Below are 12,466 nucleotides of genomic sequence, written 5' to 3'. Positions count from 1 at the left end.
TTTTGTGAATCTCAATTTTCCAATTAGGGCTCAGTGTATGAGGGTCAGGGTTAGGGTTAGGGCTCAATGAATCAGGGTTAGGGTTCAATGGATCATCGTATAGGGAGAAGATTCGAGGAATGGTTTCTGTAACCTCTATGCACCAACCCTCCGGAGAGAGAGCATTATCGCAGGTTAGGCTGCATCTGCCTGTGCTCTTGGGTCATGTGTGGTGATTTTAACATGGTTTAGCAGCCCTTGGATAAGAAAGGAGGCAGAGAAGGGCATATATTCCCCTCAAGGAGAGCCTCTTGGGAGGAGTTATCACTTTCTGAGCCAGCGATACTTTGTGTGAGGATGAATTTCAGATATAGCCCCAGCTTCTGCTTCTTTTGGTCTAACGGGAGGGTGGTAGGTAGGATCCATGCCAAGATTGACAGGTTTTATGTAAATGACTGCGGCGTCGACAGAGGTCGATTGTCCGAGGTGCCACCACCTCCAACCCCTCACTGGTGGTCCTCTCTCTTTTTTCTCATATAGATCGAATTCTGGAGCACATTTAATGGTCCAATATTATTGAGAGTATCTCCAAAATTTGAACCTCTTATGATTTCAGTCCAGACCATAGAGCTCAAGCTTTGGCATGTGCAGTATAGGATATAAGTGTTTACAGTCACTCTACTTAGTGGCCCTTCCTGATTAGAGATGAGGGCAGCAACATTTGGCATCCCAGCCCCCAGTGTGGTTCTCTTCTTGATGTAATCTCCCTCAGAGAGGGACCGAGGGTGCCCCCCTTCTTTTATTTGGAGACTTAACCTCTTTTTTGACTTGGTATTTCAGATGTATTTTTCTTTACCAATGGAAGGATCTTGTTTTGGGGGGAAAAAAGTAACATCAGCACTAGACAGATGAATAGAGGCATGCAATACCTTGGTCTTGTCCACCACCTTGAACAAGACTCAGTATCAAGCAAGCCTTGCTGAAGTGATTTATTTAACACAATTAAATTGAAGTTTGGATTGCGTTTCTCAAAAAAAAAAAAAAAACTTAACGATCATCAGCAATTGAGGCCCTCTTCTTTTTCCCTTGTTAAGTATTTGCTTTACTGACATGGGAATGAAAGTACAATGATTGAAGGTTCACTCTTTACAGAACTATTCTCTTAGTGCTTTGCCAAACTGGAAGCCACTGCAGATTTCTGTCCTCTTCCTTCTGGTTTCCATCACTTTCCATCTGGATCTGTGTGCTGTGAAGGTCCAGGCTGCTGCCAATTTAAGTTTTCCGTGTGTGAGCTGCTCACAGGCTCTGTTGGATGCATTCTTGATCAAAAGTGGGCTGAGGCTTCTCTACCCTATAGACCGACTGGGCACCTGTTTAAAAGCAGTCACTTTGGCAGTCAGTCAGGTCAGCCGGCATCACCTGGGCCGGACAGGTCTGAATGGGCAGGTTGGGCACCTGTTGGGTAGGTCAGGCAGGGGCAGCAAGCATAGTAGCAATGAAACATGTTTCTTTCGTGAAAGAAACTTGGAAACATTTCAGAAATGTTTCCTTCATTGGAAACACGTTTCTTTCAAAGCTTTTTTTAAAATCATATCTTTGTCCCAAATTTCAATGCATGAAATGTGTGCACACCTTTCGATAAACGTTTCTATGTTTCTGTTCGCGGCTCTTCAGCATCAACATCGAATTGCTATATGTCAGTGACAAGTCTGTCACTGTGTACTATGTAAAGCCTCTTGCTACATAATAAAGATGTTCATTGTCTGATGTCTCTCTCTCTCTCGCTCTCTGCCTCTCTCCCTCTCTCCTATGTTTTACTTCCACATTGTGCAACTTTATCAAACTGGTTACATTCTAAATTGATGTTTCCATGAATTATGTAGGCTTTTTTTTTGATTCACTAATCTTTTTACATATTTTAAACATTATATATCTGAATTATTTTATATGAAAAACCTTGTAGGTAGGAAACTTGTGGGAAGCTTTGGCTGATTTTACGAAACCCTTTTGAAATGTGTTTGAAACATTTACGAAACACGTTTCAAACCAGCCCTGACAACTATGGCAGTAAGTCAGGTAGGCCTCCAACGTTGTTGAGGTCTCTCTCTCTTTGTTGCACCATGGCTCCAAACACAGAGGCATAGTCTATGGGCGAAGCCTGTTCAGGATACCCATAGGGATCATATTGTCGGTGCTCATATGGGTCTTGTTGGTCATAAGACTCATAACTCTCTTGTTCCTTGTTTTCTTTCTTTGTGGGTAGGATCACTGAGTACTATTGTACTGGTGCGGTTCATGGAGGAAGTGGTTGAGGTGGTAGTACTAGAGGTAGATAAGGCAACTAGGGTGGTCTATACATACCTCTCAGGAAGGGGTTTCGATAGGTAGGCACTGGAGCTTGTGCTTGCTGAGGAGTTCCTGACATGGCTGGCAAGGCCAATGGTTTCCCTGGGAGTTGGGAGCATCTATCATGGTGCCGGAGTCCACCCTGATGGGTTTCTTTGCTACCAACAATGTGGTGTGTCATGGCTCTGGTGGCACTGATAGCGAGCATAAAATTATTGTTGTCTAGGCCTTAGCATTAGACTCTCCGTACTTGTATGATTTTGGTGATAGATTGCACCAAACCATATTTTTTCGTGGGAACAGCCCAATCTGCATTTTTGTACTCATGTACGTGTACTATACTCTAGCCTCATAATAGCGAGTTCTATTGCGACTTGGGCTGGGATCGGCAGACTGATCAACCTTTTGTACTTTAGAACATTTAGTTGTACATATGATTTGCATCAATACAAGTTTAGTGTAGGATACTCGTTAATGAATTCGTGTGTTGCAAGTCACCTGCTACACATCCTTATGTGTTGCAAATCAACGAACATGTGTGTTGCAAGTCACTTGTTGTTTATCCTTATGTTCACACTTTCATTGCACTAGTAGTCTCACATTTAGTATTGGAGAAAAAGTTTCTTTTCTAGCATCCGTGTGTTTTGCTTGCATGATAGGGGTAGAATCAAGAGAACATAGTAGGGTTTGGGGAAAGTTCCTTTTAGGAGCTCCTTTGCTTATTACCACCTTTTCAACTTTCATCATGGTCACAAAGGAGGTGATGGCCTCTTTTGCCTATATATTGTTGAGCAGACGATGGCATAGGTTGCAGCTTTCTGACAAGAATTCGTTGGGCACCCACCTTTAGGGATTTGGATGTCCACTCCACTATGGGGTGCCTATCTTGGAATGAGGATGACAACCATTGGATTCATAGTTCATAACATACGTTTAACAAACGCATACGCATTCGGGTATGTAAGAATGTTTCGAGTATGTTTCAGCCTTCAGGCCCGGGCCGAGTAACATACGTGAAATATAATACCTCATAAAAGGACGAGATTTAGACAAATAGATACAAATATACATTGTAAACTTTCAAAAAACGTAAAACCTCAGAAAAACATTTATAAAAGAAAGCACGTATGAAACACGAGTTTTAAACGCGTATGTTGCAAACGTTTGCTTCATGAAGCAAACGCGAATGTTATGAACTATGATTGGATTAGCTTGAGTGCAATGAGGGACATTCCAAACGTCGCTCTTTCCTTGGATTGACATGAGGATCCCATAGAAGCCATTATGAGGAGTCCTGCGAGCGGTCTCTCCTCCCGTTGAGTTCCCACTCTTCTTCTTTGCCCCCTGGTTGACGTGGAGGATCTATGTCACCATTTTGGATTAGTCTGTGATTATCTTTGCAATAATTTTTATTTTGTTAATAAAAGTTCATTGTTGGCCAATTTTATCCATGGCTATCTTTACACTAGTGGACTCAAGTGGTACGATTCCCGGAGTCTAGGTGTGTAAATGGTGAGCTTGGGGCTCAAGTGGTACTATTTCCAGAGTGTTAGATCAAGCGGTACGATTCTTGGGTCCATGCCAGTGGGAGGACCAAGTGGTACGATTCCTGAATCCTCAAGGTCAACTGGTACGACTCTCAGATCCAAAGTCAGTTGAGCTTGTGATGGTACAAGCATTGTAATTTATTTCGTGAGTGATTTGCAGTGGCATAAGTATGTGTGACACTAGATTTATGCTTGAGCATGTGTATGCTTTGTGTTGCCTACATGATTTGTTGTGTGGCATCCTAAGGAGCCAGGGGCGCCCGGAACTACATAACCCCACGGCATGTGGTGTGACTTGTTAGTTAACATGTTAATGTGTTGGCATGTGAGTAGGGAGACCCCAGGGCATGTCACAGCTAACATATGTGAATGTGTTGGCTTTGAGCAGTGAGACTTCATTGATAAATGTTGTAAATCATTTAAAGATGTGAAAGTTACTTAAACTTCACATATACATCTAGGGTTTAGCTCTTTCTCTGCAATTTGTAGCTAGGAACCTAACTTGAAGTTAAGACATAAAGATTTGTCTTTAGAGCATGCATTGGCATGGGATTGGCCACCGAATGTGACCGATTTACAGAGTTTTTGTAACTTGGTTGAACACAATGCTAATCAATACACTTAAATACACTAAGATTTGATGGACACATGCTCAATACAAGAAGTAATTTGCTGAATTGACAAGAGACACACAATAAGCCGAAATGGCCAGTCTCTCCCTCCAATAAAATATATTGATCTTGGGAGAATCAAATACAGTGTCATGGACATTTCTATCCAGATTTCCATACCAATGCATATGAATACAGTATTACAAACAAGTGGTTGTTGGTGTAGACTTGCAACTCACACTACTCTCCCAAGTGCCCATGTTCCCTACCATCTGCTCTCTATTGTTCCACCAACACATGGTATCAACAATCTGCAAGAGAGCACATAGGACAAGAGAACACTACACAGGGTATGTGATCTTGTAATCCGGTTCCTCCCTCCTGCTACTTGCTTTTATATTTAAGCATAAAAGCTTACCAATTGCAAGTAGAGTCAATGACAGCGGAAGTCTTCACGATGGAAGTGCTTGGAGCATTGAAATCTTTGATTTGTCGCAATTCTTTGCGACAAAAGTCTTCAAGAGGATGAAGGGAACCCTGGGAAAGCTTCTCCTATGGTTCAACTTGAGAAAGGAGGGTTGAAATTAGGGTTTTCTGCAAAAGACCAGAAATTACGGCAAGAAAGAGAGCTGTTTTGCAGAATTTCAGTCATTGGGAGTGTATAGAAGAGTGATTAGCACCTAGAAACACTCTTGGAAGCATCTGCTCTTTATTGTTCCATCAACACATGGTAGTAATAATCTGCAAGAGAGCACGTAGGACAAGAGAACACTACACAGGGTATGTGATCTTGTAATCCGGTTCCTCCCTCCTGCTACTTGCTTCCATATTTAAGCATAAAAGCTTACCAATTGCAAGTAGAGTTGATGACAGGGGAAGTCTTCGGGATGGAAGTGCTTGGAGTGTTGAAATCTTCGATTTGTTGCAATTCTTTGTGACAAAAGTCTTCAAGAGGATGAAGGGAACCCTGGGAAAGCTTCCCCTATGGTTCAACTTGAGAAAGAAGGGCTGAAATTAGGGTTTTCAGCAAAAAGATCAGAAATTACAGCTAGAAAGAGAGCTGTTTTGTTGAATTTCAGTCATTGGGAGTGTGTAGGAGAGTGATTAGCATCTAAATACACTAAGATTTGATGGACACATACTCAATACAAGAAGTAATTTGTTGAATTGACAAGAGACACACAATGAGCCGGAACGGCCGAGCCTCCTCAAATAAAGTATATTAATCTTGGGATAATCAAGTACCTAGTGTCATGGGTATTTCTGACCAGATTTCCATACCAATGCATATGAATACAGTATTGCAAACAAGTGGTTGTCGATGTAGACTTGCAACTCACACTACCCTCTCAAGTGCCCATGTTCCCTACCATCTGCTCTCTATTGTTCCACCAACACATGGTAGCACCAATCTACAAGAGAGCACGTAGGACAAGAGAACACTACATAGGGTATGTGATCTTGTAATGCGGTTCCTCCCTCTTGCTACTTGCTTCCATATTTAAGCATAAAAGCTTACCAATTGCAAGTAGAGTTGATGATAGCGGAAGTCTTCGCGTTGGAAGTCCTTGGAGTGATGAGATCTTCGATTTGTCGCATTTCTTTGTGACAAAAGTCTTCAAGAGGATGAAGGGAACCCGAGGAAAGCTTCCCCTATGGTTCAACTTGAGAAAGGAGGGCTGAAATTAGGGTTTTTAGCAAAAAGACCAGAAATTACAGCAATAAAGAGAGTTGTTTTACTAAATTTCAGTCATTACAAGTGTGTAGGAGAGTGATTAGCACCCGGAAACACTCTTGGAAGCTTGGGAAACACCTTAGCAAGCTTGGATATGGAGTTGGGAAGGAGAAAAGTGCAGAAAATACAGTCCAAATGCCCTCATGAAGGAGGCGCCTACCTCTAGAGAGAGAAGGAGGAGTGAGGTGGTGAGTTGTCCACTCTCGGTGGCAGGCAGGTGCTTTGTGGAGCAAGCTAGAGAGGACACATGGTTGGTTACTCCCTTTGTACAAAAGGCATAAGGTCTGGGCGGTGGACATTGGGTTTCGTCCACCTCGGGACATCAGTGTGTGTGAACACCGGCTGGTCATAATTTATAAGCGAGTTTTGGTTGCCCAAAACTTAATGAAGTGTGTACACTCTCACTTCAGCAGACAGTTTCACACGCACGGTTCACGGGCGGACATCCCCTTACTCGGAACTACACATTGGTTAAGCAAGCACGAAAATAGCATGCAATTTCAATTGCAAGCAAGCACATAAAGATGCTATGCAATGTAGCATTGGTATGGACAATCCCAGTTCATGAGACTATACCAAAATAGACGTGCTCCAGGCAAGTACACGAAGTACGAGACCCAATGGAACACCAATCCACCAGGCATTTTCGGGCATGTACACATAGGCACAAGTTCCAACGGAAAGCCAAGTCCACAGTAACACATGAGTGGTATCAATCCTTGGCATATACAACTGCCATGGACACTAGTCCAATGTACATACATGATGAGAAAGCACGGGTGGACCAATTGGGTGGCCAAATGGTGACATCCCTCCCGACTTGTAAACAGTTGTCCGCAACTGAAAAGTATCCAAATATGTCTAAAGCACATGCGGGCAATCTCTGAAGAACTCCTCATCTGCCCATTTAGCGTCAATGGGAAGATAGTTTTTAAACTTCACAAGGCAATGCCTGACAACTTTGCTTGCAGCAAGCTTTCGTTCCTTGTGATACACAATCTGCTCTCGCTGCAAGATCTCCTCAAGCTTATCCACTTCTGGTGGATCCTCAATGACCGTTTCACAGGGCTCCGGTCCTACATACTTGCGAAGGAGACTCACATGAAAAGCATTGTGTATGTGCCAATGACTAGGTAATGCCAATCTGAAAGCCACTTCATTAATCTTCTCGATCACTTGAAAAGGCCCATAGTACTTGGTTGCAAGTTTAGGATATGCACCCGGCCTGTTTGCAAGTCTTGCTTTCTCAAATTTCAGCAATACCCAATCATTCTCTTTAACATCCAATTGCCTTCTATGCTTGTCGGTAGCCTTATTATGCTTGTCTTGTGACCTTGCAATGGCTGTCCGCACCTGAGCAAAAGCAATATCCAAGTCTCTTACATACTCATCAGCTGCAAATATCTCATCCTTTGTGCGAAGGATGGGTGGCAAAACCATCTTACCATAAACAATCTCAAACGGGGCCTTTCCCGTAGATACATGCACCGTGTTGTTGTATGCAAATTCCACAAGCGGTAAGTACTGCTCCCAAGAAGACTTCTGATCCGCCACATAACATTTCAAGAGATCCAACACGGCTGAATTTGCAGCCTCAGTTATGCCCATCCGTTTGAGGGTGATAAGGTGATGAGAACTCTAGTTTGGTGCCCATGTTATCAAATAAGGCCCGCCAAAAGAGACTTGTAGTCCTCGGATCTCTATCCCCCACAATGGACTTCGGCATTCCATGATGCTTGAACACTTGCGCAAGATATATTTTAACCATATGCTCAGCTTTGATGGTCTTTTTGACCGGCAAGAAGTGAGCTTGTTTGCCAAACCTGTCCACAATTATCCAAATATTATCATTACCCTGTTGGGTCCGTGGCAAGTCGATAATGAAATCCATTGTAATACTTTCCCATGGTTGCGTGGGAATAGGCAATGCTTGAGGCAATCCTGGTGCCTTTTGTCTATCAAATTTCACCTTTTGACAGGTGATACATGCACGTACATGTGCCTTTATGTCCTTCCGTATACCTGGCCAAAAGAAATACCACTCAATCATGTGCGTAGTAGACATTATGCCTCTATGATCAGCATATGGAGGAGCATGGCACTCATCCAAAACCTTTTGCCTCATGTCAGACACTACACATAGGCAATTATCTTTCATGAGATAACCCTCTTTGATCACATAAGAGGCATGTGCATGACCAGCCATCAAATCTGCCCAAATATGGCAAAATCAGCATCCGTATGATACAAATCACGCATGGCAGACAAGTCCCCATGAGAGGCAACCGAAATAGCTACTACATACGGCTTTCATGACAATGCATCTGTCACTACATTCTTCTTTCCTGGGGTGTGTAAGATCTGAAAATGAAACATGGAGAGTGGCCATCCTCATATGCTTCTCTGACAACTTAGTTTGGGTAAGAAAATGCCTCAAACTCTGCTGATTTGTTTTCATAGTGTAATCAGCCCCAAGAAGGTTATGTTTCCAGATAGCAAGTGTATGAATTACAGCCAAGAGCTCTCTCTCATAAATGCCAAGAGATAGCTCTGCATCATGCAATCTACGGTTGTCATAAGCCACGGCATGTCTCTCTTGATTTAGGACAGCTCCTATGCAATTTTCAGATGCATCACATTCCACAACTAAACGGCTTTTGCAAATCCAGAATGATCAACACTGGACCATGAGTAGTTGCATCTTTTAATTTGAGGAATGCATCCCTCTCTACAATAGCCCATCTAAATGTGGCCGCCTTCTTTGTCAAATCATGCAAAGGAGAAGCAATCCATGCAAAGTGCCGCGAATAAACGTGCGGTAGTAAGAGCATAATCCAAGAAAACTACGGATATTATGCATTGAACTCAATTCGTGCCAATTCCGAATTGCATCAATCTTTGCAAGATCCATCCGCACTCCATCTTTGCACACAATATTTATCAAGATAACGTATCTCTGACAACAAGAACTCACTCTTCTTTGCATTTATGAAGAGGTTATGCTTACGGAGTTCTTCAAAAACAATAGCCAAATGAGCTCTATGCTCTTCTTCGGTCTTCGAGAAGACTAGGATGTCATCAAAGAAGACACTTGTAAATTTCTTGTACCCATGGAATATGAGATATATCATTCTATTGAATGTAGCCGGGGTAATCCTGTTGGTCTTGTAAGCCTTGCATGGATCAATACGTGTATGCCAAGGCTTTCCAAGCAATACATCACAGTCATTCAAAGGCGCCACAAGAAAATCCTCATGATTCACATAGCCTTGAATGTGTATGCGCAACTTGCAAATAATAGGCATGACTTGCACTTCTGTACCAATGAAGGCAGTCCCTACTTCAATTTGAGAACCCATGTCCTCCACTTCAATACCCAAAGCAGCTGCCATCTGTGTAGATATGAAGTTCTGAGTTGCACAATCATCAAACATGAACAAAGTGGGTTGATCCTTAAGCTGTCCCCAAGCTTTACATACAACCCTGCCTTTGCTATCATGTCAAGTGTTGCCTTGCATTTCTGGGACCATATGTACATTAGGCTTTGATGCATTTGCATTATCACGCTTCTTCTTGTTTGGGCATGCATTTGCAATATGCTCGGTGCTACCACAAGTAAAGCATTTCCCCTCACTCATATATTACTTTTTCTGTTCTGGAGTGAGACCATAGTCTCACTTTGAAGGGACGCTTCTTGGTAGTGTTATTTTCAGTCTTTGGACCATTTTTATCTTGGTTTTGGTCCTTTTTAGATGGCTGTCCATTATTTTGCAGGTTTTGGATGCAGGTTTTGGATAGTCCTCTCTTTGCCTTGAAATGAGGGTTTACCCTTATTGGATTGACTCAATTCCAATTGCTGGGTGGCAGTGGCGGCTGCGATTAGTTGGTGTAAGGTGTGACTAGGGTACAATTGTAGTCCCTCTTTGTACATGTGTCATGGGTTGCAATCCCGATTGAAACCTTCTCTTCCTTTCCACCTTAGTGAGATGCATAAATGGAGACACCTCCAAAAGCACTTTTCAAAACTTTTGTACATATGCATTCACTGTTTCTCTCTCATTTTGCATCGCCCAATCCCACTTCATTGTTATCTCATTCAATGCATCGGGAGGCAAGAATTGAGCATAGAACCTCTCCTTGAACTCTTCCCAGATCTAACAGGGTTCGGTGAGAGCTTCTCCGTGAGCCACCAATGGGCAGCAGTGCCTTTCATGAACATGCTTACATGCCGGATCATGGATTTCTGAGTAAAATCCTCATCACTGAAAGCAATATCAAACTGGGCAATAAAAGCAAGTGCCTTTGATGCATCATATTTCCCATGATACGTGTCAAACTTCACAGATTTGTCTCCGGTTTTGAAGTCACGAGACTTTGATGCATGTGCTTGCAGCTAAACATGTTTTTTCCCATGTTTGTCCATTGGGACAGTCCCTGTGACTGGCATCATTTTAGGAGCAAAAGGTGATACATAAGGTGTGTGGGAGAAGGATTAGAAGAATTAGGGTTAGAGTTATTGTTCATGTGTGGGAGACATACACAGAGAGAACAAGAGAGAGAGTTGTGGGGATAAGTCAACTCATGAAGATATGAGTGTGTGACTCCCCTATCACACATGTATATTGCACACTAGTACACATAGTGCACTTAGTACATTAAAAGTACTAAGTGTACTATGTACTATAACTTATGGGCTTGTACACACTATAAGGGTGGGCATAGTGCCTTTACCCCAACAACCTCCCACTTAAAGGCAAAGTGCCCTTAAGTAAAGGAAAAGAAAAATCAACATGTACATGATAATATACAAGGCCATATCAAGGCTGAAACTGGCCTCATCCAATGCCCATCAAGTGTCTGCAATGAGCAAACCGCTCCGGAGGCAAACTCTTTGTCAACAGATCAGCCGGGTTGTCATCCGTATGAATCTTAACAAGCTGAATTTGCTTGTTCTCTATCACCTCTCTGATGAAGTGATACTTCACATCCACATGCTTCGTCTTTGCATGAAAGACAGGGTTTTTTGCCAACTGAATGGCACTCTGACTGTCACAATGCAACAATGGAATATCCCTTGTATAACCCAAATCAACCACTAACCGAGATAGCCATAATGCCTCCTTGCAAGCCTCTGTGGCTGCAATATACTCGGCCTCTGTAGTAGATAAGGCAGTGCACTTTTGCATCCTGGATATCCATGACACAGCACCTCCTGTGAATGTAAACACATAACCGGTAGTAGACTTCCGGTTATTTGGATGACCGGCATAATCCGAATCCGTGTAACCATGCACTAATGCATCCTGTTTGCCAAAGCAAATGCACAAATCCTGTGTGCCCTTCAGGTATCTCATGACACCTTTCACTGCTTCCCAATGCTTCTTGCCAGGGTTGGCCATGTATCTAGAAACCACTCCCACTGCAAATGCAATGTCCGGCCTAGTAGCAACCATGGCATACATGAGACTGCCACAAGCTGAAGCATACGGAATCTTGGCCATATCAGCCCTGCCACTATCCGACTGTGGGCTGTCCATAGCACTGAGTTTCACATATGGAGGCAAAGGAGTACTAGTCTTCTTCCCCCCGTCCATATTGAACCTCTGCAAGACTTTGCCAATGTATTCTTTCTGAGACAAATACAACACATGCTGATTTCTGTCCTGAAGTATCCGCATACCCAAGATGTGATTTGCATCACCCAAATCCTTCATATCAAAGGTTTGATGCAGCCTCTTCTTCAAGGCATCCATCTCTTTACGAGATTTCCCGGCAATCAACATATCATCAACATACAAGATGAGGATCAATAGACTGCCATCCAAAGCTTTCTTGGTGTACAAGCAGTGATCTATGTCACTTCTCCTGAATTTTTGGGATTTCATGAATGTATCAAATTTATGATACCATTCCCTTGGTGCCTGTTTGAGCCCATAAAGACTCTTTTTCAGCTTGCATACAAGCTTCTCCTTTCCACTCACTGCATAACCCTCTGGCTGCTGCATATATATCTCCTCATGGAGATCACCGTGAAGAAAAGCAGTCTTCACATCCATCTGAATCAAGTCCAGATCATCATGTGCAACCAAAGCTAACACAGCTCTAAGTGTGGTCATTTTGGCCACTGGAGAGAAGATCTCATCAAAGTCCACACCATATTCCTGCTTGAAGCCCTTAGCCACTAACCTGGCTTTGTTTCTTGGCTTTGCATCTGGTGCAACTTTGAGCCTGTAAACCCACTTGCATGG

The 12,466-nt window shown here is 42.9% G+C and overlaps 1 protein-coding gene across 8 annotated transcripts in view; it reads left to right on the top strand.

Annotated features, from left to right (window-relative positions):
• Nucleotides 1-12,466, top strand: part of LOC147625090 (histone-lysine N-methyltransferase) — a 100,116-nt gene that overhangs the window by 321 nt on the left and 87,329 nt on the right. The gene's annotated exons all lie outside the window — the stretch shown is intronic.

This window comes from Cibotium barometz, chromosome 24 (genome assembly GCF_041138505.1).
Source record: "Cibotium barometz isolate CiBa-2024 chromosome 24, ASM4113850v1, whole genome shotgun sequence".
NCBI classification, from domain to species: Eukaryota; Viridiplantae; Streptophyta; class Polypodiopsida; order Cyatheales; family Cibotiaceae; genus Cibotium; species Cibotium barometz.
Note: the sequence above shows the minus strand (reverse complement) of the source record. Positions and strands in the feature narration are given on the sequence as shown.